We start from the raw sequence: 23,396 nt of genomic DNA, 5'->3' as shown, positions 1-23,396 counted from the left end.
AAAAAGAAGATTTCAGATATGGACACTAATCTACATAATGGGTCCTTTAATCAAAATGCTATATCTGACAGATGAGCTATTTTCATAAAGTATTTTTCCAAAATGTGTACAAACACTGAAGACATATAGATAATATTTACCAAGTAAACTAGTGATTCTTACTTGATCAGGGTAATGGGAATAGTAAACATCTACTGTGATTCTGACCCCCCCCATGCCAAGATTCTGGGGTGCCTCTGTATATGGTACAGGAGTAGGCGCACGGCAAAAACCAAACTCATGAGTTCCAGTTTTCAACTCTGGCTTGCCAGTCTTGGAGGGGAAATATGAGCCCAGAGCTTATACAGCCATCTTAGATAACAAGGAGATACACACACACACACACACACACACACACACACACACACACACACATCTCCAGCAAAGAAGCAGCAGGACCCAGAAATGGAGACATTATTTGAGCTGTTCATACAACTGAAACAAACTCTATTCCTAGATTGTTCAGTTCAGTTATAAGAATCACATAATTTCCATTTAGCTTAAGTTTTCTATCACTCAAAACCAATAGGCAGGAAAGTAGGAACAGAAGGATGGATTAAGTGCCTCTTATATTTTCCAGGGACGTGACGAAGCAGCCTGGTCTGATCTCCCTTGGGGTCTCATGTTTGGACTAAAGAACAGCAGATACTACTATTGATCAGATTTCCTGCAGCTACCTTCCAGTTTGAAATCTGGATTCTGTCTGTGTAAAGGTCTCCAAGACCACCCTCAGTCTTACTGATTATAGACAGGAAGAGAACACAGAGCAAAGGAAAAAGGCTAAGGTGATGAGGTTAAGAAAGCGGCCACCAGCTTCCAAGGGTTTCTACCATTGGGTTACACAGGATGCACTTATTTTCTTTAGCAATAATTTGTGACAACAAATGCTGTTTACCAGGGAAGTTCATTAAAGATTCAGTGCCCAGGGTTTTTACTGGGGGCTAGTGGTAGAAGCACCTTCTGCCCAGCATGTAGCCAAATAGAAGGCAGATGTTCACTAGAAATCACACTGTACAGTTTAGACACAGTGAACCACTCTTGCCATTTAGGGAAAGTTTCCTATCAGTGTAGGGAACTGCTGATTACTTAAGTTCTCAAACTTCAGCAAAAGGCCAACCTTGTGAGCAGGTCTTTCTAAGCACAGCAGTCTCAGATCTGCCATGCTAACTGTTTTCTGCATACTGCCTTTCTTTTGGCATACTTCAAGACCTTAACTTAGAGGACTCTCTCTTACATATGCCAACTGCTGCTTGCCACCTTCCATGAAGAGAGCTCTTGTTTACCGGACCATATATCCACACAGATATTGCAGATGAGTTTACTGTCCTATCATGTGCCTTCTTCTCATGGATGGACAGACCTCGTTTCGGGTTCCAGCCTATCTGTCCTTATATGCCCCCCTTTGCTGCAGCCAAGTAAACTAGACTACAAGCCACAGGGGAATTAGACAATGTTCTATTTATTTTAATATCTAGATTTTTAAGTGCATGCTACTTCTTTAGTGCATATTTGTTGAATGAATACCTATATCCCAAGGTGGAAATCTTTCCTGGCCCTGGATGAACTGTTCTGCACTGCCCTGACATTGTGTAGCTGCTCCCTTGAACATGGTACATGCACACAAACACAAGGCGTGCCCCTCTTTGATACAGGCATGTAGGCAAACTAACCCAATCTCAACTGTAGAATGGCTGCTTCAGTTGCTAGAGCTAAAACTAGTTTATTGCTTTAATGACAAGCCACCAAAGTAACTTGAAGAACACACAAATATGCCACAGAATAGGACTTCTGTTCATATGAACAATTTTAGAATAAGAATTTAAAAACCAGAGTAAATTACTGGTCCTAGTATGAACAACAATTAAGTTAGGAAAATACTCTGAACACTGTACCAAAGGAAAGTGATGAGCATTTCGATGGCTAGAAAATCTACCTAGAAAACACCCTGCATTCGTCATCTCTGTCTTGCCGCTCTGGCTGCTCTCCACAGATCCCAGATGTAATCTGCTCATAAACAGCCTGTAATACTGTTCATCCAAGTTGCACAGTGCACTGTGAGCCTGGCAGCCTCCCTCTGTGGGAAGCATGGCTGCAGATGACTAGCTGAAAATAAAACTAAACTCCAGGCTGAATGTATCATCATGATTTTAATTAAGTTTCTAGAAGAGTTGCTTCATTTTGTGGCATTTTCCCCTTTCTCATTTATAAATACGGTCTAAGAATACTATCTTTAAGTAAATAAGGCATTTTGAATCGAAGTACAGTATGTGGATGAGTGAATTTTCCTCATTATTAGTCTTGCAAATGCTGCTGATTTTACTACAGGATGCTACCCTTTAAGACAGCTAATGTCTATAAACATTAACATTTTAAAACATGCTGCAGAGTCACATAGCTAGAGAAGTCTCAGGAAGCAATCATGTATACCTTTGTTAACCTAAAGAAAAAAGTCTGCCACACAATCAAACAGAAGTTCTCAAGGTACTAGGCCTTTATTAAAATGTCCAGAAAAAAAAAATCTACACTTGCATGGATAACTTATTCTACTGTCTCCCACAGACAGCAGAAAATTTTAAAACCTCTTCAGCTGTGACTTAAAATTTCTGTCAGGTTACATTATATTTAGTATAAAAAGTATATTCCTAATTTTACTTCTCAATTGGAATATAACAGCTGATTAAGAGGACTCTCATAACCTATGAAGCACCATAAATGCTAAAAAAAAAAATGACAACTTTATCACTATAGACAAACTTGTTTGTAATAAAATTCACCTGTGTTGGATAAACTCTAATTCTTTCAGATACAGAACTTCATTTTCAACTGAGTTCATCTTAGCATAGCTTCCTATAGGTCTAATACTCCCAATTTTCAATCCTTCAGTAATTCCAACTATCATTTATTAGAAAAGAAATGGAAGCTATGGGAAAATTACTATCTGAATTATAATCAAGTCCCTGTGTGAATAACTAGGCAAGCTTGTAAACTGAATTTCCTCAGAAGTCAGTCATTGTCAGTCCTCTTGCTGTTTATGGCGATTACCTTGATATGTACACTTATATGTACACATGCATACTTACTTTAGATATGTAAGTCACCAGATAACTTTCCCCAGTCTTATCCAGGAGGAAAGTTACAGCATTTAACACACTGTTCCACTGAAACAGGAAACTTTAAAGAAACAGTTTCAACTTGAAAAAACCCTTTTATTTCACCAACTTCTAAGATAGTTAAGCCTAGTTTTCTGTCTGGCTGGGTCTATAGTGGGTTTTATGTTGCCAGGCAACCAAATGTATGAGGATGGGGTGGAGGCAGAAAATCTCAGTTGCATTATTCAGGCTAAGTAAATATTAAATCAATTACTAAAATTCTTATTAAAGCAAAAGCTACTTAAATGTGGGAGACTCACAGGTCTTCTGTAATTATTTTAAATTGAAGGTTGAAAAAGTGGAGATGGTAACAGTAGTGTTTTTGCTGACATCCCTTGAAGTAGGAAAACAGGCAAAACAATTATGAGGGAAGACAAAGTAAATAAAATTTGTTTTGCAGTGCCCATAGGAAGCAAAATATATTTTTATTTGATTCTTTTTATAAATAGAAAAATCAGTTGCTCTAATTTTTGTCTCTTAGATTTTTTCCAGTGTATATGGTGAGTTATTTATTAGAATTTACAAAGCAAATTAACCCAAAAATCAATTTATGTAAGTAGAAGTTTGAGTCTATTTACATGATATCATATCAATGCTTAATAACTTGTAGTTATTACATTTTAGTAATCCTTTGCAATTTTCTTTGTATTTCAAAATAATACACAAATCTTCTAAATAAGAAAGCCATTTAATTTTATTAGCTCTTAAAATAGAGATTTGTATTTAGTCTTTCAAATATTTTCATATTCATGATAATCCGTCAACATGCAAGATGATGAAAGTGAACATATGCAGATTATTTCTAGATGAAGTGAGCAAATTTAAATTGTTTATGCTGATTTCCCTAATTTTCTCAATGAAGAAAGAGAAAATATTTTTTGAGTTTACAAGCCAATTCATAATTTATAATATTCCAAATATCTTTTTGTGTAGCACTCAAGATGAGTTTTCTACAGTAAAATGGACCTCAGTGGCCTAGGGTTGCTACAAAACTCTATCAAATCCATGATGTACCTGATATACACTACTCATCTAGAATGTGCCCATAACGTAAAGTGATGTTTTAATGGAAAAGTATGTTAAGTGATGATCTGTTTTTGAGTGTTAAGATTATTTTTCCCCTACACACTACTTTGGAAATAGAATGATGCATGTCTCATTAACCATCCCCCTGCAGAAAGACCTCTGACCAGTGAAAAAGGAAGCTCTAAAGGTCTAGAAAATATGTAGATTGGACATGTATCCTGGATTAAATTCTCTTACATGCCACTGGAATTAACCTCCCTGATTCCCTACTTTTCTCTGCTTCATTTTGAGTGTCCTTGCCTTTCCTGGGTATTAGAAAGAGAATGGAGCCTTAGAATCAATGCTCCCAACCTACTTATTGCTTCTCCTGGCACTTTCCACCTTTTTTACAACTATGCCTCCAAAAGTTTCAGCCTATTGGAGCTATGGTGAGAGCCACATAGGAACCTCTCAGGGAGGGAGGGCAATGCGAAATTCATGAACCACAATTCTTGGCCAGAAGAACCACACAGACTAATTATTACCAGGATCGGAGATGGTGGGCCCCTTTCTTCCTAAATTTCACTTTTTCTCTTAATTTATTCTGACAATGAGGAGACAGAAATAGTTGCATGAAGGTGATGTAGAGTGTAATGGTGTATCTCTGGATATAAAAAGAGCCACCTCAGGTAACAACTTTAATTCTTGAAATGAGACTGTTCTCTTCTTATTAATTATTCCATTATTCCCTAATGTGTTTAATAATAAAACCCTCCAGACAACTACAAGGAGTTAGGAGCTTGCTCTGGGATTATGAGTAGAGAGGAAACTGTGTGGCTACATGTTGTTCCTCAGAACCCAAGGAAAAAGAAGAACTTGGAGCTGAAGCAATAGATTGTGCTAGTCAAGAAGGAAGGAGAGGAGAAGAAAGACAAAGCAGGAGGGAAGGGGAAGAAAGCCAGGATGTGGATGAGGAAGGGGAGAGGTGAGATGGATGGGGAGAGGTGAGATGGAGGTCATGAGGAAGAAACTAGGGATGCAAAAGTACCAGGATCCTGGTGTGAGGTAAGTATTTGTTGGTGCTAAGCTGGGTGTTCACTGTCACCCTCATATTCAGATCAACACTTTTCCTTACACCACAATTACCGTCAGGTCTTGAATGCAGAGGTAAGGCAAAAAGCAGGGTTTGGTATTTGGGAGGATCAGAAAAACAGACCTGGTATGAAAAGCATGAAGAAGATAGAAGGCAATTACATGGGGCAATTCAGAACTGACACTTAGCTGGTAATATGGCCTAAACAGTTACTGATAATCAACTGAAGCACAAACACCCTAGCAACCCTAGGAAGTGCTACTACTTATGATGACATGCATGTGTCATACAGGTGAAGAATAGAGACACATCATAGATGGGCTATATCAAGATTTAAAAATTAATAAGCATGAAGAAAGGTTTTTTTCTTAGTTGACTAAAGTTAAAAGGGTGTAATTTCATGAAAGCAGAGGCAAGTTGTGCTCACAAGGAATACAGTGACATACATGTATTTTTCATGTTTGGAAACTTCCAGGATAGAGATTAATAACAGATGAAAGAAGTAATACTTTACATTCAATTTCCAAATAAAAATTAAATAATTATACTAAAATTATTCTATTATATACTACTGTGAGGTCTAAATGTATAATATTTCCTAATCACATAATTCTTTTATAAGTCATTTCTTATCTCTAAATTTTATCTTAAGTAGGCTTTCTTCTCTGAATCAGTTTTACAGGGTGAGAAGGATGACATTTACAATGGGACTAACACATTCACTCAATAACAAAATATGAACAGCTTGCATTTGTCAATAGGTGGCAAAAAAAAAAAATCTCCACTCAATTTTTCTGGATTTGGTGCTCTTTGTTTTGCCTACCATGAATATTTCAGAAGAATATGTTCATCTTTAATTTATTGCCATAGTATTTCAGAATATCATTATATACAGACAGACCTGGCATAAACATGTCCAGAGTTATCAAAACACAATGTTGGCTTTATGAATAAATGCAAGTCTTTAAGTAGAAATGAAGATTTTGAAATAAGTCGAATTTGAAACAGCCTAATCTATGAAGTCAGGGTACTCAAGGAGATCTGATTTTGAATTCAGCCCCCACTAATTGTGGTGCACAAAATAATTAACTTAATCTCTGTAAGTTTTTAAAATGGTGCTAGTGAGACATACAGAATTTTACTGAGAATTAAATGACAAATAGTAGGTAATTTGAAGCGTGGGTACTCAATGAGTTATCTGTTTTCTTTTCATTACTCTTCTTACAGTTTTTTTTTTTTTTTGAAGAGAGTAAATAACATAGACTGTGCCTCCCTGGATCCACAAATAATCCATAAATGTTTCCATCTGACTCCTAGTTTCATGTTCCCAGGTGACAGCAATAAATAAATTATAAATATCTTTTTTTAAAAGTATTACAATTTCTACCTTTTTAAGAAGAGTCCTTAGATCCATTAGTGTTATCTGACTTTCTCAAGAGCCCTTAGAAGAACTAGAACCCTGCCTCCTGATCCCTTGTGCAGGACTGTCTATTGTGTCAGGTACAAACACATTTCCATCCTGAATAATCAACTGAAGCACAAACACTCTAGCAACCCTAGGAGGTGCTACTGCTGTTTATGACATTTATTAAAATATAGCCATTTTTCATAATGGCTATATTTTAATAAATATATCTGTATCTTTATAATTTAACCATTTCTCTGAAGCAAAAGATCTTTTCATCTATACTTATGGATGACAAATTATGCATTTATGCTCTAACCACCTATATGGTATAGTTAATACTTCGATAAACCTCAAGTTATTTTTTTGAAAATATAACCATTGCCAAGCTGCCTATGTGTTATAGGTGAAGCTTTGATAAGTCTAAGGTAATTCTCTTTAGACATAACCATTGCCTGGCTTTAATATATGAATGCGTTTGGAATACTAATGAGCCTGCCTCCTGTTAGACGGATATTCTCTTCTATTCTCTTGTACTCCATCTATTATGGCAGAGGAACTCAACAACCTTGGGAACCCACAGAACAAGTCTGACAGCTGCAGGACTCAGATCTAATTTCAAGAAGCTGTGATTCAAAAAAACTTTCTGATTAAAAAAAAAAAAAGCATTTCCAACTACAACCTAGAGGGGCTATGTATTAGTGTATGTGTGGTTTAATTAATTGGTTAGGCAAAAGGAGGAGAACATGACTACAATTTTAAATTTTAGTCAGAAATGTAGGCCAGGCACAGTGGCTTATGCCTGTAATCCCAGTACTTTGGGAGGCTGAGGAGGACAGATCACCTGAAGTCAGGAATTCAAGACCAGCCAGGCCAACATGGTGAAACCCCATCTCTACTAAACATGCCAAAAATTAGTTGGGCATTGTGGCAGGGGCCTATAATCCCAGCTGAGACAGAAGAATCGCTTGAACCTGAAAGGCAGAGGTTGTAGTGAGCCGAGATCAAGCCATTGCACTCCAGCCTGGGCAACAAGAGCAAAACTCTGTCTCAAAAAAAAAAAAAAAAATGTAGTCAGAAATGTTATCTCATCAATCTCTCAAGAGCTTAAGATAACTTTGTACTCTAATATGTGTTCCTGCCAGACATAGCACTTAACAGCATGAACATGAAAATGTTGGCCTTGGCAAGAACATTACTATATTTAGCCTTAAAAAAGTCTGCTTGTTTGTTTGTTTCAAGTTAATACCTACTCTTTATTTAACTGAGCTAGCTTTGGAATACCACCATTGTCTTTTTCAGTTAAGACTATTTCTTTTTTTTTTTTTTGAGACGGAGTTTCGCTCTTGTTACCCAGGCTGGAGTGCAATGGCGCCATCTCGGCTCACCGCAACCTCCACCTCCTGGGTTCAGGCACTTCTCCTGCCTCAGCCTCCTGAGTAGCTGGGATTACAGGCACGCGCCACCGTGCCCAGCTAATTTTTGTATTTTTAGTAGAGACGGGGTTTCACCATGTTGACCAGGATGGTCTCGATCTGTTGACCTCGTGATCCACCCACCTCAGCCTCCCAAAGTGCTGGGATTACAGGCTTGAGCCACCGCGCCTGGCCCAGTTAAGACTATTTTAAGTTCAACTATTTTGTTGTTTTGTTGCTAAACATAATGATTGTTTATGTCACAGTCATGAATCTTATTTTGTTGTTTTAGGATACTGTGACCTCATCCTGTTGTTTATCTCTGGAACAATTAGATTTAATACAAATTAGAAAACAAAAGAAAAAAGTGCCAGGGCAATCATAAAAGGGGCTTTAACACAACCCTTACCCTTTCTTGGCTTCTGTTTCAGCCTGCGACTTAGATCATTTTCAATGTAAGAACAGTATCCCAAATCCACATTTTATCCCCAAATTTTTCTGAATGCTTCAAGACAAAGTCTGTTTCCACCATCTTTTACAGTGTTATACCCTTCCCAGACACAGGCTCTGAGAAGTTTCTGAGTATCAAAGAAATTACTGACCACCAAACTGATAGGAAATATAAAATTAGGTTCCTTTAGCTGGAAATTCATTGAGTCAAGGACAGTGGGCGTGTGTCTAAAAATTAGGAGAGAACACACAGGGTAGGAAAAGGATTAGAATAAAAGGTGAACCAGACACATTCCTGGGATGCTTCCAGATGGACAGCATAGTTGTTTATGCAGTAATCATTATGAGAGCTCCCTGACCCTGCTTCTTCAGAAATTCAGGGCTAATTCTGACAATTACCCCAGAGCACTCTCTTCTGAGACCCATGAGGAGCTGGAAGCAGGTGCCAAACCAGTTTTGGAACCAAGTAGTAATGATGTGGGACCACCCCGATCCTCAGCTCCTCCTCTCAGTTCCTTTTCCCCACAATGATCAACCCTCCTAGGAATCCAACAGATATAATTTTCCTAAGGTTCTGATCATATCTAGGCTACCAGACCACATATATAATTGAGTTTCCTAGCTTTTCTCTTTAAAATGAAGGACATGCTTGATAATCATCTGTGAAAACTGTCTTGGCATTGACTGCCATTGGCACTTATACCCCATAATAATAGTAAATAATAAAAATTAATAATATATTCTGTGAGGACTATCAATTCTGGACAAGAAGGAAAACTACCATGGGTAGCCAGATTCCTTTCCTGGCCAAATCCCAGAGGTATTACAAACAATATGAAATCTTGGTGGTTTTCAGAACCAAACTTAGCAAATAAAACAAACACTACAACTACAACCAACAAACTGTGGGGAAGCAGGAAGAAGTTATCTTAATATGGATAGAAAAGTTATAATCGAGGAACATTTGGTAGCCACAGACTAGGGATGGATTGGGAAGAGCTCTCTAGTTGGCCCGATTTTCTCTCTTAGTTGCCTAGTAAAAATATCACTTGCCCAGTTATCATGATAAGAAAGCAGCATAACCTGTTTAGCACCATCCAGAAACTACAGGGCAATATCCTGGCAGCTCTGGAGCCCTGCTATAGTGTGGGGCCATTGCCAAGGACTGTTGATCTGGCCTCATGTATTCTCTGCCCCTCCCTGCTAACTTGTGTAAACTCTAGAAGGCAAAGATTTTTGTTGACTTTTCTCAGGTCTAGGACAAGAGGAAACTACAAAATTGCTGTTGAATAAATGAGTAAAGAAACAGAGGATAGTTTTAGATGTGACCACAGATTTATGGCCTGGGAAGAAGTACTAGTGGCTTGTTTGTCATACAAAGTGTATTACACAATGATGAGGCCTTGTTGAAATATATGTTGAAGGATGTGTTCCAAGAAGAAGAGAAGTGTGTTCCAGAGGAAGCCAAAAGATAAGGTAACCAATGAAGAGCAAATACCTTAGTAAGTTTATTGTTTATCCTAATAAGCAAAAAATATATAGAATGCACCAGATGATGCCAACATGAAAGAAAAGGAAGTCACAGTAGAGGAATGAGTTGAAAGACTACTGAGATTTCTTATTGTGGAGGAAGACAGATATATTAACTTTTACACATTGGAAGAAAAAAACAAACATAATGAATCTTAAGTTAGAGATAAAAGAACAACAGAATTTGTAGCTTACAAAAAGTTTAAAATCTGAGTTTTCAACATGACAGAAGATAGAAAAGACCGAAAAAAGAAACAATAATAAAGTATAATGAATAAAAACATAAAATAATATGGGAGAAATAAGCCTCCACACAAAAATAAATACAACTTCCACAAATTTGTCAAATTTAGTAATCCAAACACTGATTTACAAAAAACATCCAGCATTAAATTGTCCACAAAATGCAAAGAAAGCTTGATGGAAGAGATGGACAAAAAAATACATAAGGTAAGTATTAACCAAATGAAAGATTAAGTAGCATTTAAATGTTACAGTAAGCAATTTAAGGAGAAAAGATACATAATAAGAATAATATAATATTAATACTAATAAGTATATATACATGTGAATATAACTACTAACAGAAATGTGGGGAGAAATATATCTTTTTATTATAAATTTTAACATCTTTTAGAAACTGATCAAGTAGAAAAAAATAAGCCAAAATGAAGAGAATGTGAATTACACCAGTAACAATCTAAAATATATGTATATATAGTAAAAACTTTATCAAATAAATCTTGTTCATTCCTTTCAAGAATATATGAATATTTTATGTATTAGACCACAAAAGAGGTCTCAAAACAGTCTCCAAATAATCAATCTATGCACATGACCTCTAAGTAAAATTCAATATAATTTTAAATTAATAATACAAAGGAGCACAGAAGCATGTCAGGAAAATAAATAGCTAAATGAATTCACAGTTAAATAAAGCAGAACTAGCAAAAAAAATTATAAAACACTTAAGAGCTGAATGACAGTGCGAGTTCTGCATGTCCAAGGCTGCATGTCCAAGGCACTGCATCTAAAAGCCGTAGGGTATGATGCAGAGATTTAAATAGATTTTTTCACATCAAATGAAAGAATGAAAATAAGCAAGCTAAGGATCCTACTGAGAAATTACCAAATGAGTGTCTGCTTACAACCTCAGCAATGAGTGGTGGAATAACAGGTATGAAATTTACCCTCTTACCTTAAACAATCAGAAAACCCAGTAAAACATGAGACAAAGGATTTCAGATTTTGGACAATTAGGACAGAGAACTCTGAAAGAAGGTAAAAATGAGGTAAGCTCTATAAGTACCACAGCAAATTTCCAGATTGTATCATACAATACACAAGAAACAAGAACCCAGAGTGCCAGAGAAAAATTAAAAGCCTATTAGGGGTATAGAAGAATAAAGCTACAACTTATAATCACACCCATATATTAGGTTAGTGCAAAGGTAACTGTGGTTTTTGCAAGTATAAATAAACTGTGGTTTTTGCAATTATAAGCAATTACCTTTGCACCAACCTAATATATATACATACTCATTATATGATACATATGGTATATCAAACCAGTGGAAAATGATAGACTATTTATTAAGAAGTGATGGAAACACTGACTCACTATGTAGAATTAGATTCTCTACCTAAGTCAGAAAAACATCAAGAAAAATGTAATACTTAAATATATAAGATAAAACTATAAACTAATAAAAGGAAACATACAAAAACATCTTTATGACTTCAGTAAAAAGCAAAATTTCTTAAAGATCTAAAATGCATGCCTTATAAAGGAAAAAACTGTTGACTGCATCAACAAAGGACATCACAAAATTGACAGACAGGTTACAGACTTAGCCATTTTCAGGAATAAAATACTACAAAATATTTATACATATAATATATAAGATACATTTTCAATTTAGCAAGAAAAGGCCAGGAAAGCCAACAGAGAAATGTCCAAAGCATATGGATAAAATACAGCAATTACAAGAATTAGAACCACATATAGCAACCTAATAGTAAAAAGTAAAGTCAGAGAAGAAGATTTCTAGGACAATATTATAAAAAATAATTTCAGAAAATAAGCATTTAGAAGAATGGAAGATATATATTAAATACATTGCATTGACTATTAAATACATAGGTACACTGAGTTTTCATGGAGGAGGGAAGATTGGGGAAAACAAGTGAATGAAAAAGAAAAGTCATGTATGGAATGGTAACAATAATTTGTAAACACTAGTGTACGACCTTAGAATGTTTCATATTGGCATAAAAATGAGTCAGAGCTACTATCAAATTTTCAGTAAGGTTAATCATGTTGACAAGTGAGTTAACAGTGACAGGAAAAGAATCAATGCAGCAATGTCAAGAGCACGGTTTTAACTGGGTAGACAATAATAGTGATGCATAAAACACCCACAGAAAAACCCTCAGGAGGAGGTTAAATCCTTACTGGGCAAGATCAGGTATCTGATTCAGTCACAAGACAAATCCTGGCTGAGGAGTTAGAAGTATATACAGAACGCTTTGGAAAGAATTCTTGTTTTGAAAAATTAGCCCATTGATTTTCAATGAGTAAAAGACTTGACATTTGTTGTCATCATTCACTGGGAACTTAAAAATAGCCAGTGATGAAACAGGATTTTTTTTAATTAACATAGAAAGAAAGCACAAAAGTTTAGGGTTAAAAATATCAAAACCATGCTGGTTCATCCAAGGGACGACTGAGGCCATCGCTGATTTAAAAACAGCCGGGTAATGCCAAATTTCACGAGTCCAAACGTTAAACATAGGCATCATAAAACAATTTAGAAACTAAGGAGTCTTTATGTCACATAAAGAACTCAACGCCTGACATCATCATGCCGAATCTCTGATTTACAGCATAATTTCCACAAAAAATTTAAAGAAATCAAAATGGCTGGACCACCTATATTTATTCAACAGACAAAAAATACCTCCTAGATGCCTTTTATTCCTGCCTATTTCCAAGAATGTAATCATTCTCAAAGGACAAAGATCTAGCCTTAGGAGTTCAAAAGAACTAACCATAGGAGTTGAAAAGCAGATTAAAAATTTTAATTACCAGCCTCTTTAGAACATTCCCAAATTGTTAAGGCGATGATTACAAAGGGGCAATATTATTAATAATTTTGGAGGTTTAAATTACAGTATGGTTTTTAAGTTCCATGATGTCACAGACACAAGCCAAGCAGAACAGTACAAAACAAAACAAAAATCACTGAACATAATCAGGTGCTAAAATGTATTGAATTTTTCCCTTGCTTTCAGTTGTCAAGAGGAAATTTTCTGAGAAATTAAAACCAGTATAGCTTCCTTTAAAAACATAAAAATCATATAGATCTCCCTGTTCACTGCTAAGCAAAGTGAAAGTGAAGAGTCAAAACTAATTTCCTTTTACTGCCAAAACCTTAATTCTGAAGATGGAAGCCTTAGCTGCTAGATTAATTCTACGGACATGTATCCCAATATCATACACATTGGCATTCTAAATTAAACAGTATTAACGGTCATGGTTAATTGTTTTGTTTTTCATGTTAAAAGAAAAACACTTTTAAAATTAGTCTCATTGTTGATAAATATTCCCTGGAAACACAGAATCGTATAGCTCACCAAGCAGCTGAGTTGGCTTTGGCTTACAACATCATTATGTATTAAAAACATCTATCAAAAGCACAGTAATAACCTGACATCTATAAAAATTTAGAAGTCCTTGTGTTTAAGTAATTAATAAACTTAGTATCTCATGCCTCCCAAGCTGGTAGTCATTGTCCTGGGGAAGGATTACCATTTAAATAATCAAGGTATAAATATAAGACAATTTGTTCTTCTAACTGGGTGTGCACAGGTACTAGCAATTTCATCATCTTCCCAAGCATATACAGTGAGAAAAACAGAGCTTCATTCCTTCTCTACTTTAAGTGATCTCCTGAGACATGAGAATGCTCTACCATAATTATACCAGCCCCTCTTAAGTCACATATTTAATCAACAAACTTATTAAACACCTGCTATGGATCGTTTACGATGCTGGTAGCAAAACCAAACAGGGTCCCTTTTCTGCAGGGGCAGGAGACATTTTTTTAAATATTTTAAGAGACAAGGTTTTGTTCTGTTGTCCAGGCCGGAGTACAGAGGTTCAATTACAGCTCACTGTCACCTCCATCTACTGGTCTCAAGTGATCCGCCTACCTCAGTCTCCCAAGTCACTGGGGCTACAGGTGTGTGTGCTACCTCACCTGCATAACTTTTATGTTTTTTGGCTTTTTTTTGTAGAGACAGTATCTCCCTATATTGCCCAGGCTGGTCTTGAACACCTGGGCTGAAGAGATTCTCCCGCCTCAGTCTCCCAAAATGCTGGGATTCCTGGTGTGAGCCACTGTGCTCAGCCAATTATAAATATTACAGCAGGAAAAAATGTAAACTGTCTATGTGGTAAACATTCCTCCTGGCCAAAGCTTAAGAAAAATGCCTCTACAGATTTTTTTTTTAAAAAAACATAGTATCTCAATATTGAAAAGATAACTGTGTGATTATGAATAAGTTATTGACTTTATAGATTGCAAAATAATACACAAGGTACACAGAGGTATGTTATAAAATAAAAATAAGATAAATGAATATTTTTATCATATTTCATTCCTCTTGTTTATCAAAAAAGATTACTGATACATCTAAGATTTCTCTATATATCTAATTAACATAGTAATTTAAGGAAACTTTCATGTAGCAGATAATTTGGCATTTTTCTCCACAACATATTTAAGCTTAGTGCTCTAAATTTTTAATTATATTTTTTTCTATTTAGATCTAAAAAAGAAATTATGGAATTGTAATACTGGTAGTCATGAATACAGTTTGACAAGAAAAAAAAAATCTGTCATCCCATAGGTTTCGAGGTATAGTTATAGCAAATATGTTCTGAGAATACTGTATAATTAATATAATGGTGTTTTAGACCATAGTATATAAAAGGTTCAAAGCGCTTGGATGAAAACACCCACCAAGCTACCCCAAAGGAGACTGACAATTACTCAATATTTCATAACATTCTTAAAATACCTATAATTTCACCTTTTTAATAGTCATATATTAATGAAGGTTATCATTGTTTTAATATGATTTTATTTATTTAAAGGGAACTCCTCATCCAAGTCCAGATATTTTGTGACCAAATGATTAGGTAGCTATAAATAGGTCTACAGTGCTTACCTCAGCGTTCTTTCACATTCCCCAAAGCTATTAAATTATAGTACATTTTAAATGGTTTTTTGTAAACCACTCTTGGCACATTTGATACACTTATTATCTCTGAATAATACTTTAATCAGCTTTGTTACTTAGGAGTCCAGCTGTGAATTATCAGCAAACTTATCCTGGGTAGAAATAATTCTGCCTGGCCTGTGCTCACCAAAGGAATTTACCTTCTTACATTCCTCATCATTCAAGACACATTCTAAGACGTTTCCATTCTACCACATTTCAAATTAAGCCCTTCCAATATTCAGAGTATGTTTGTATATATGTGTGTGTGTGTGTGTGTGTATTTTTAACCTTTTTTTCTACACTTACAGAAGAAGCGATACCCTAAATGTATGCATGTATATAATGAGACTGTGAACTGAATTTCCAAATACTAATGATATCCAAGGAAACCTTGCACGTTGTTCTGAACAATGTAGATGCCCAACCAAATGCAGGACCAAACTGAGTTACTCTCATTAATTATTGGCTTATAATATGGAATGGAGCAAGTTCAGGCAGCAGAGGTACCACTGTAGTTTTTACTCTCTATTCCGGTCAGAACTGGGTGCAAAGATGGAAACTGAATAGTATAGTAGAGCATATCCTGCTTCCTTCCTTCATTTAGCAAAGCATCTGGTCAGTGAACATTTATAGAAACTGTGTAGTCTAGTAGTTAAAAGATCTGGGGTGAAGTCCGGATGCTGAATCCCAACTATATTGATCAATAGCTTTAAGATCTCAGGCAAAATACTGCAGTTTATCAAGCTCCAGCTTACATATCCATAAAACCAGCATGGAAATCATATCCACCACATAAAGGTATCATGAGGATTAAATAAGTTCATCTGTGCATAGCATTCCGACGCACGCACATACCCACACTCCTGACTAGAACTTAGCTAGCTGTAGAATGCCTATTAAATGCTAGGATGTATGCCAAAAGCTAGTGATGTATCATCAAAGGAAACCCATTCCTGCCCTTATTAGACAGTGCAACCAATAAGCAGACCGAAACAACTTCAGCACTACGCATATCCATGCTGTGTGTAAAAAGTTTTGCAAATAGACGAAGCTCAACTACAGAAAACCACAACTCCAGGAGAATACTAGGGGCAATTCTAAAACATACAAACAAAATTGAAAACAGGGTTAATTGATTCTGGTTTTATACATAGGGTTTCTAATTGGGGTATCTAGCACCAAGATTACCTATATAGAGCTGCAAGGGGGCAATTTCTGAGGGTAAGAATTAAGTTGCGTGCAGGATCCCCAGTGTCTGCCCTGGGATATTTGTTGGCTTTGAAGCACATGCGTGGTCTTCCTTCGGGTGCTAGAAAATGATGATCTTCACTTACCAATACTAGGTTGGTGAGTCTTTCTAAAGCAGTCAGTTCCCCTTAATTCAAAGAAGCCACTAAAAAAGAAAGGGAGCTCTCTCCTGCCCTGGCTGTCACACTTTACCCTGCTCAGATACCTTCAGTGTGTTTAAGAGTACAGGAGGGTGGCCCAGCTATATTTCAATGGAAAAGTCATGGGAGCTTGCAGCATCTCTAACTGCCTGTACATGAATAAACTGTTTTCAAGTCATAGATATTACTGTTTACAACAGTCCATGATTGGTGAAGAAGAAAACATCCTCCAAAAGGTGTCAGTGCAAGGTATAAGTCATACCATATTTTTGTGTTCTATTTTTTAAGTTGCCAACTTAAAATTCTCCAAAAGGTCAGTGCAAGGTATAAGTCATACCATATTTTTATGTTCAATTTTAAGTTGGCAACTTAAAATTCCAATTTAGCCATGAGGCAGCATTTAAGAGAAAACCTAAATTCAAGCAACCCTGAGTATATCAGATATGCCAGTAATACCTGGATGTATATTTTAAACATTTCTAGGGAAAAGGAAAGTTAAATTACTACATTATAGTTTAGAATGTAATTTAATGTGCCAATATGGCTAATTTGAATAATAGCCAAACTAATGTTGAAATCAACTTTTCTATATGGTAAACCCACTTCATGTAAATATGGCAATAAATATTGCATGCAAATCCAATAAAAACACTAATAAATTTAAAAGCTTTGATACTCAGAAGCATCAAGGTATGCAAATTACATTATTAATTAGTTTCATTTCTAGCACTGATGTGATGTACTCACAGTTTTAGGGTAACAAACATTTCTCAAACATTTCAAATTTGAAAAGTTTCAAAATTTTCAAATTTATACTATTTATATTATGTATGTCTTGGTGTTTGGACAGCTGACACTGCTAGAGGTGCACACTTAAAAAAACAAAAAATCCACATTATTCTCTCTCTATCAGAAAAAATGAAAAGCACAAAGAATCCCAGAAAACCATACTATACAGAATCTTTTCATTTCATTAATTTTGACAAGAGAATTTTTCACTGCCCAGTGTAATCTTTTCTGATGAAACATCGATTGTTTTCTACTCTTGTCCCTGTGGTTGCATTAAGTTCAACCTTTATCCTGCACCTTGCCTCCTAGGGTGAGCCTATGGCCCAAGTCTCACCAATCAGGAGGTCAACATTTGCCTCAAAAAAAAGAGATTGTTATTTGGTGTTGGCCTGTGTCCCAAGTCAGATCAATAAGGCACTGGTTTAAGAACTAAGATTCTGTCCTCTAACTATTATCTATCTTTTTATGGGGTTCTTTCTCAGGTGATATAAAGGATAAACAGCTGAAAAATGGGAAAAAGAGGTTGGAAAGAAATAAAGTCCTGATGACATAATAGGAGCCCTGAGGAATCAAGATCTTCCTAGACTTTTTACTTATCCCTAAAAGTGATGTTTTTTCGGTTGGGGCGGGGCTTTTCCTTAAGTTAGCTTTCATGCTTTCATCATGCAAAACACAAAGGGTCAAGCCTATTGCATTTTACATTGCCAAACTTTTTTCTCAAGTATTTTCACCAAATACTTCCTCTATTTTAGATAAGCTAGTGGTATCACTGTCCTCAAAAACTGAAAGGAAAAAATAAATGAAGGAAGAAGAATTGAAAACAGGGATTCAAGCAAATGCTTGTATCCTAATGATTACTGCAAAATTATTTACAGTAGATAAAAGTGGAAACAACACGTGTCCAACAGATGAATGAATAATCAAAATGTGGTAATCCATGCAATATAATATTATTCTCCTATAAAATGGAACAAAGTTCAGATGCATGCTACAGTAAGGATGACCCTTGAAAATACTGTGTTAACTCAAATGAACCAAACAAAAAGGACAAACATTGTATGATTCCACTTATATAAAGTATCTAGAATAGGCAAACTCAAAAATCAGAAAATAGACTAGAGGTCACCAAGGGCTAGGTAAAGCAGGAATGGGGATACTTTTTAATGTGTACAGAGTTTCTGTTTGGGGAGATGAAAAAGTTCCAGAAATGGGGAGTGGTGATAGTTGTGCAACATTGTGAATATACTGAATGACACTGAATTTCACACTCAAGAAAGTAAAATCACAACCGTTATGTGATTATATATATACATATGTACACACACACACAGATATTTTACCACAATAAAATGTTTTTAAAGAAAGAAAGCAAAAATGAAGAACTAGCTAGTAATAAAAGCTTACCAAAAGTCATAGCACCTCAACATCTATTCTGCCTCCTTTGGAGCACACTATTAAGTAAAATATGCACATCTGCATATGTTTATAAAACTATGAAGCATATAAATATTATACAAATATGGAAAAAGAATTAAAACAAACATGCTATTGATTTTCATTCTTTTCACTAAAGTTATAATAATCCTATTTTTCTTGAAGGCTTTATACTTAAAACTCTGTAATTACTTGTATTGAATACAGCTAATCAAGGCAAACAGTAAAAACAAATAAAAAATAAAAAAAGTTATGTTAAAATGATTTTCTTTCATTTATCTTTTGAATATTAATAACATATATTAATAACAAATAAATGCTGTTTGTATAAAATATACTATATTTTTGGCCACCCAAAAACCCCAGAATGTTCTTGAAAACAAAATGACTAAAGTTGCTAGCTAAAATGAATACCTTCACCAAGTTTAAGCTAAAGAGATACACAGGTTGTTGTCTTTTTCAGTGTCAGGAAGATATGTGGGAAGCTGGATTAGTCTTTTAGCAAGTTAGGAGGACTTCACGTTTTTCTGACGTGACATAGATACTAAGTATAAAGAATGTTTATTTTTCTACATAATACTTTGCAAAAAATCTGCCAAGGACTATTCCTTTAAAATCATTCTTCAACATTTATTTATATCATCATATACATTAGGGATCATGACATAAACTATATGAATAAACAGGCTAAGATATACCATTATTTTTTTTTTATGAGGAAGGGTCTCACTCTGCCACCCAGGCTAGAGTGCAATGGCGTGATTACAGATCACTCACTCAATATCCTGGACTAAATCTATCCTCCCACCTCAGCTTCCTGAGTAGCTGGGCCTATGAATCACCATCATGCCTGGCTAATTTTGTGCTTTTTTTTTTTTTTTTTGTGGAGACGGGGTTTCACCATATTGCCCAGGCTGGTCTCAAACTCCTGGGCTCAGGGATCCTCCTGTCCTGCCTCCCAAAGTCTTGGGATTCTAGGTGTGAGCCATCAGACCTGGCCTTATTCACATTTTTTAAATCTACCTAAAACTAGTTGGAAAGTTGTAAGATGAGCTAAATGTATTTTAATTAAATCTTTCAATTTCTGTCATTTATCTTCACCACTGAAATCATTCTTTACCAAAAAAGTAGTCATAGTAACACCTCTCAATTACTTCATTTATTCAGCTGTGTGTATACAATAACAATATATTAACACCGTCCACCTGCATATTTTAAAAACATATCAAATAGTCATCTTAACTTTTTAAATGAGGATAAAGAAATACTAAAAAGCTTAGAAGTTATGGTTCAGAAACCATATTTTTTATGGCTTACTCTCTTTAAATCAATTTTTTTAGTTTTTACTACTAAAAGAGCCACTACTAGTAATGCTAGTCCCCTACATCACTTGTCACCTGTTTTGAGGTCACTGCCACTTTATTTTCATTTGGTATTTTCCTCTATATCCGTCTAAATACTGATGCTTTAAAATAAAATAATTTTCAGCAAATCCAATTAATCATTCTAAGTCATCAAAATTTAACAAATCCCAGTAGTACAGAGCTTAATATAAAATAAACAATTTTCCATCTTTATCCAAGTTATGCATACTAATTTTTTAAATGGCCTTAACCCAATTGTTAGAATATCCTATAAAGACCTTCATAAATAGGATGGATAGTAAAATAAAAATGAAGCACACTTTCTTATCTGGGCATGAATTTGGTAAGTTTTTTTATTTGGTATAAAGTACTCATAATACTGAAGCAAAGATTATTGGAAATTTGTTGAAGAGAACATTAAATCATGTTTAGAACATTAAGGCAAAGAGAATGAAAATGTCCCCTCAAAGTACAGTAATTGTTCCTCAGTTATAGAAAACTACAAATAAATAGTAACCCTTTGTATTTAAATAATTAGAATATCTTATAAAACAGTTAGCAATATTAAGACTTTGAAAGTAATAAATACCTCTTCAGTCCATTTTAAAGAACATTTTACATACAAAGCTCAGGTTTAGAGCCTCAGAAAGATCCAAGGCATGTCATCACAAGTGCCTTAAAAAATGTTACATAAACTTTTATTATGAATAATTCAAAAAACTCAAACATTTTATATGGTTCTGACATTAACCAAAATGGGGGCACAGGTATGAACTGTCATAAATGAGACATATGACAGCATATAGTAAGCTGCTCTTTAGTATGTGCCATGTCTCCCACTGGTATTTCAAATTCCAGGTCATCATCTCAATAGCAGTAAGATCAGCTTTACTGTTTTACAAACCAAATACAGTTCTAATCTTTTTATTTTATTTTTTCCAGGCAGGGTCTTGCTCTGTCACTCAGGCTGAAATGTTATGGCCCAATCATAGCTCACTGTAGTCTTGACTTCCCAGGCCCAAGACGTCCTCCTACCTCAGCCTCCTGAGTAGCTGGGATTACAGGCATGAGCCACCATGCCAGGCTAATTTTTAAATTTTTGTAGAGACAGGGTCTCCCTTTGTTGCCTAGGCTGGTCTTGAACTCCTGGGCTCAGGGGATTCTACTGCTTCAGCCTCACAAAATGTTGAAATAACAGGCATGAGCCACCTGCACCCAGCTAGTTCTAACTTTAAATGTCAAAACTTTTAGAGGTTTCATTTATAGAGAAAAATATTATCCTGATGCTATCTGATTGAGAAAAGCCGGTCAGTTGATAAAGCAATCAATCAAAGTATTGTATAATTTACAGTACCTCCAGAATTTAAGCATTCAGTTTGTTCATATATAAATGGAACAGTAATAGACTTTGCACTAAGTATTTTAAAAAGATAAGATCCTTGTCAGCCAAACGTCTACACTTCATGTATCATAATCAAATGGCCTGGTGCTTCTGACTCCTTTTATGAAATGCTCCACTACATTTTGTACATTTTATAGAATTTAAGAGAATCAACCTCTGCAAGTTTACTTCAACCTTTGATTCCTGACAACAAAATACATATGGAATTTACAATTTTCTAGGTATAGAATAGTGATCAAAGTTAAAAGTAAACTAAATTTTTTAACTGAAAATTGGTGAATCATATGAAGTTTCCTGGAAAGAATATAAACATGTTAGTCAAAGCATATTCTTGGGTTTTTTCCCCAAATGTCAGTTAAAATATAAAACGCTAAATATGTAACAATACAAGTGAGTTCAGGATTTCATAATCTATTACAATTAAGAAAATATTTAATACTTCAAATTGCATATTCATTATATGTGGTCTACGATAGGTTGGAATTTATATATTTTGTTATTATACTTTAAGTTCTGGGGTACATGTGCAGAAGGCACAGGTTTGTTCTTTTTTAAAACAATTAACAATTAAACAAGAAAAAATATTTTATTTGCCACTGTTACTGTCAAAACAGTGTTTCAAAAAAACCCAAGAAGTTTGTTTTTACATTTTGAAATTATATTTTTACTTTTAAATTTTTTTATTATATTTTAACTTCTGGGGTACTTGTGTAGATCATGCAGGATTGTTACATAGGTATACACATGCTATGGTGGTTTTGCTGCCTCCATCCCCCCCATTACCTACATTAGATATTTCTCCTAATGTTATCCCTCCCCAATTTCCCCACCCCCTGCTTTCCCTCCTCTGTCTACCCATCAACAGACCCCAGTGTGTGATGTTTCCCTCCCTGTGTCAATGTGTTCATTGTTCAACCCCCACTTATCAGTGAGAACATGCAGTGTTTGGTTTTCTGTTCCTGAATCAGTTTGCTGAGAATGATGGTTTCCAGAGTCAACCATGTCCCTGCAAAGAACATGAACTCATCCTTTTTTATGGCTACATAGTACTCTATGGTGTATGTGCCACATTTTCTTTATCCAGTCTATCAATGATGGGCATTGGGTTAGTTCCAAGTCTTTGCTATTGTAAGCAGTGCCTCAGTGAATATAAGTGTACATGTGTCTTTATAATAGAACAATTTATAACCCTTTTGGTATATACCCAGTAATGGGATTGCAGTGTTAAATAGTATTTCTATTTCTAGATCCTTGAGGAATCACCACCCTATCTTCCACAATGGTTGAACTAATTTACACTCCTACCAACAGTGTAAAAACACTCTTATTTCTCCACATCCTCTCTAGCATCTGCTGTTTTCAGATTTTTTAATGATTGCCATTCTAACTGGCATAAGATGGTATCTCAATGTGGTTTTGATTTGCATTTCTCTAATGACCTCTGATGATGAGCTTTTTTTCATATGTTTGTTGGTGCAAAGTGTCTGTTCATATCTTTTGCCCACTTTTTGATGGGGTTGTTTGGTTTTTTTCTTGTAAATTTGTTTAAGTTCTTTTTGTAGATTCTGGATATCAGCCCTTTGTCAGATGGGTAGATTGCAAAAATTTTTTCCCATTTTGTTGGTTGCAGGTTCACTCTAATGA

General features: G+C 35.3%; 1 protein-coding gene across 4 annotated transcripts in view; it reads right to left on the bottom strand.

The window, feature by feature from the left end:
• The window catches only part of SLC2A13 (solute carrier family 2 member 13), a 385,769-nt gene that overhangs the window by 167,317 nt on the left and 195,056 nt on the right, over nucleotides 1-23,396 (bottom strand). The window lies entirely within an intron of this gene.

Source organism: Callithrix jacchus, chromosome 9 (genome assembly GCF_049354715.1).
Source record: "Callithrix jacchus isolate 240 chromosome 9, calJac240_pri, whole genome shotgun sequence".
Classification (NCBI taxonomy): domain Eukaryota; kingdom Metazoa; phylum Chordata; class Mammalia; order Primates; family Cebidae; genus Callithrix; species Callithrix jacchus.
This window is presented reverse-complemented; position numbering and strand designations above follow the sequence as displayed.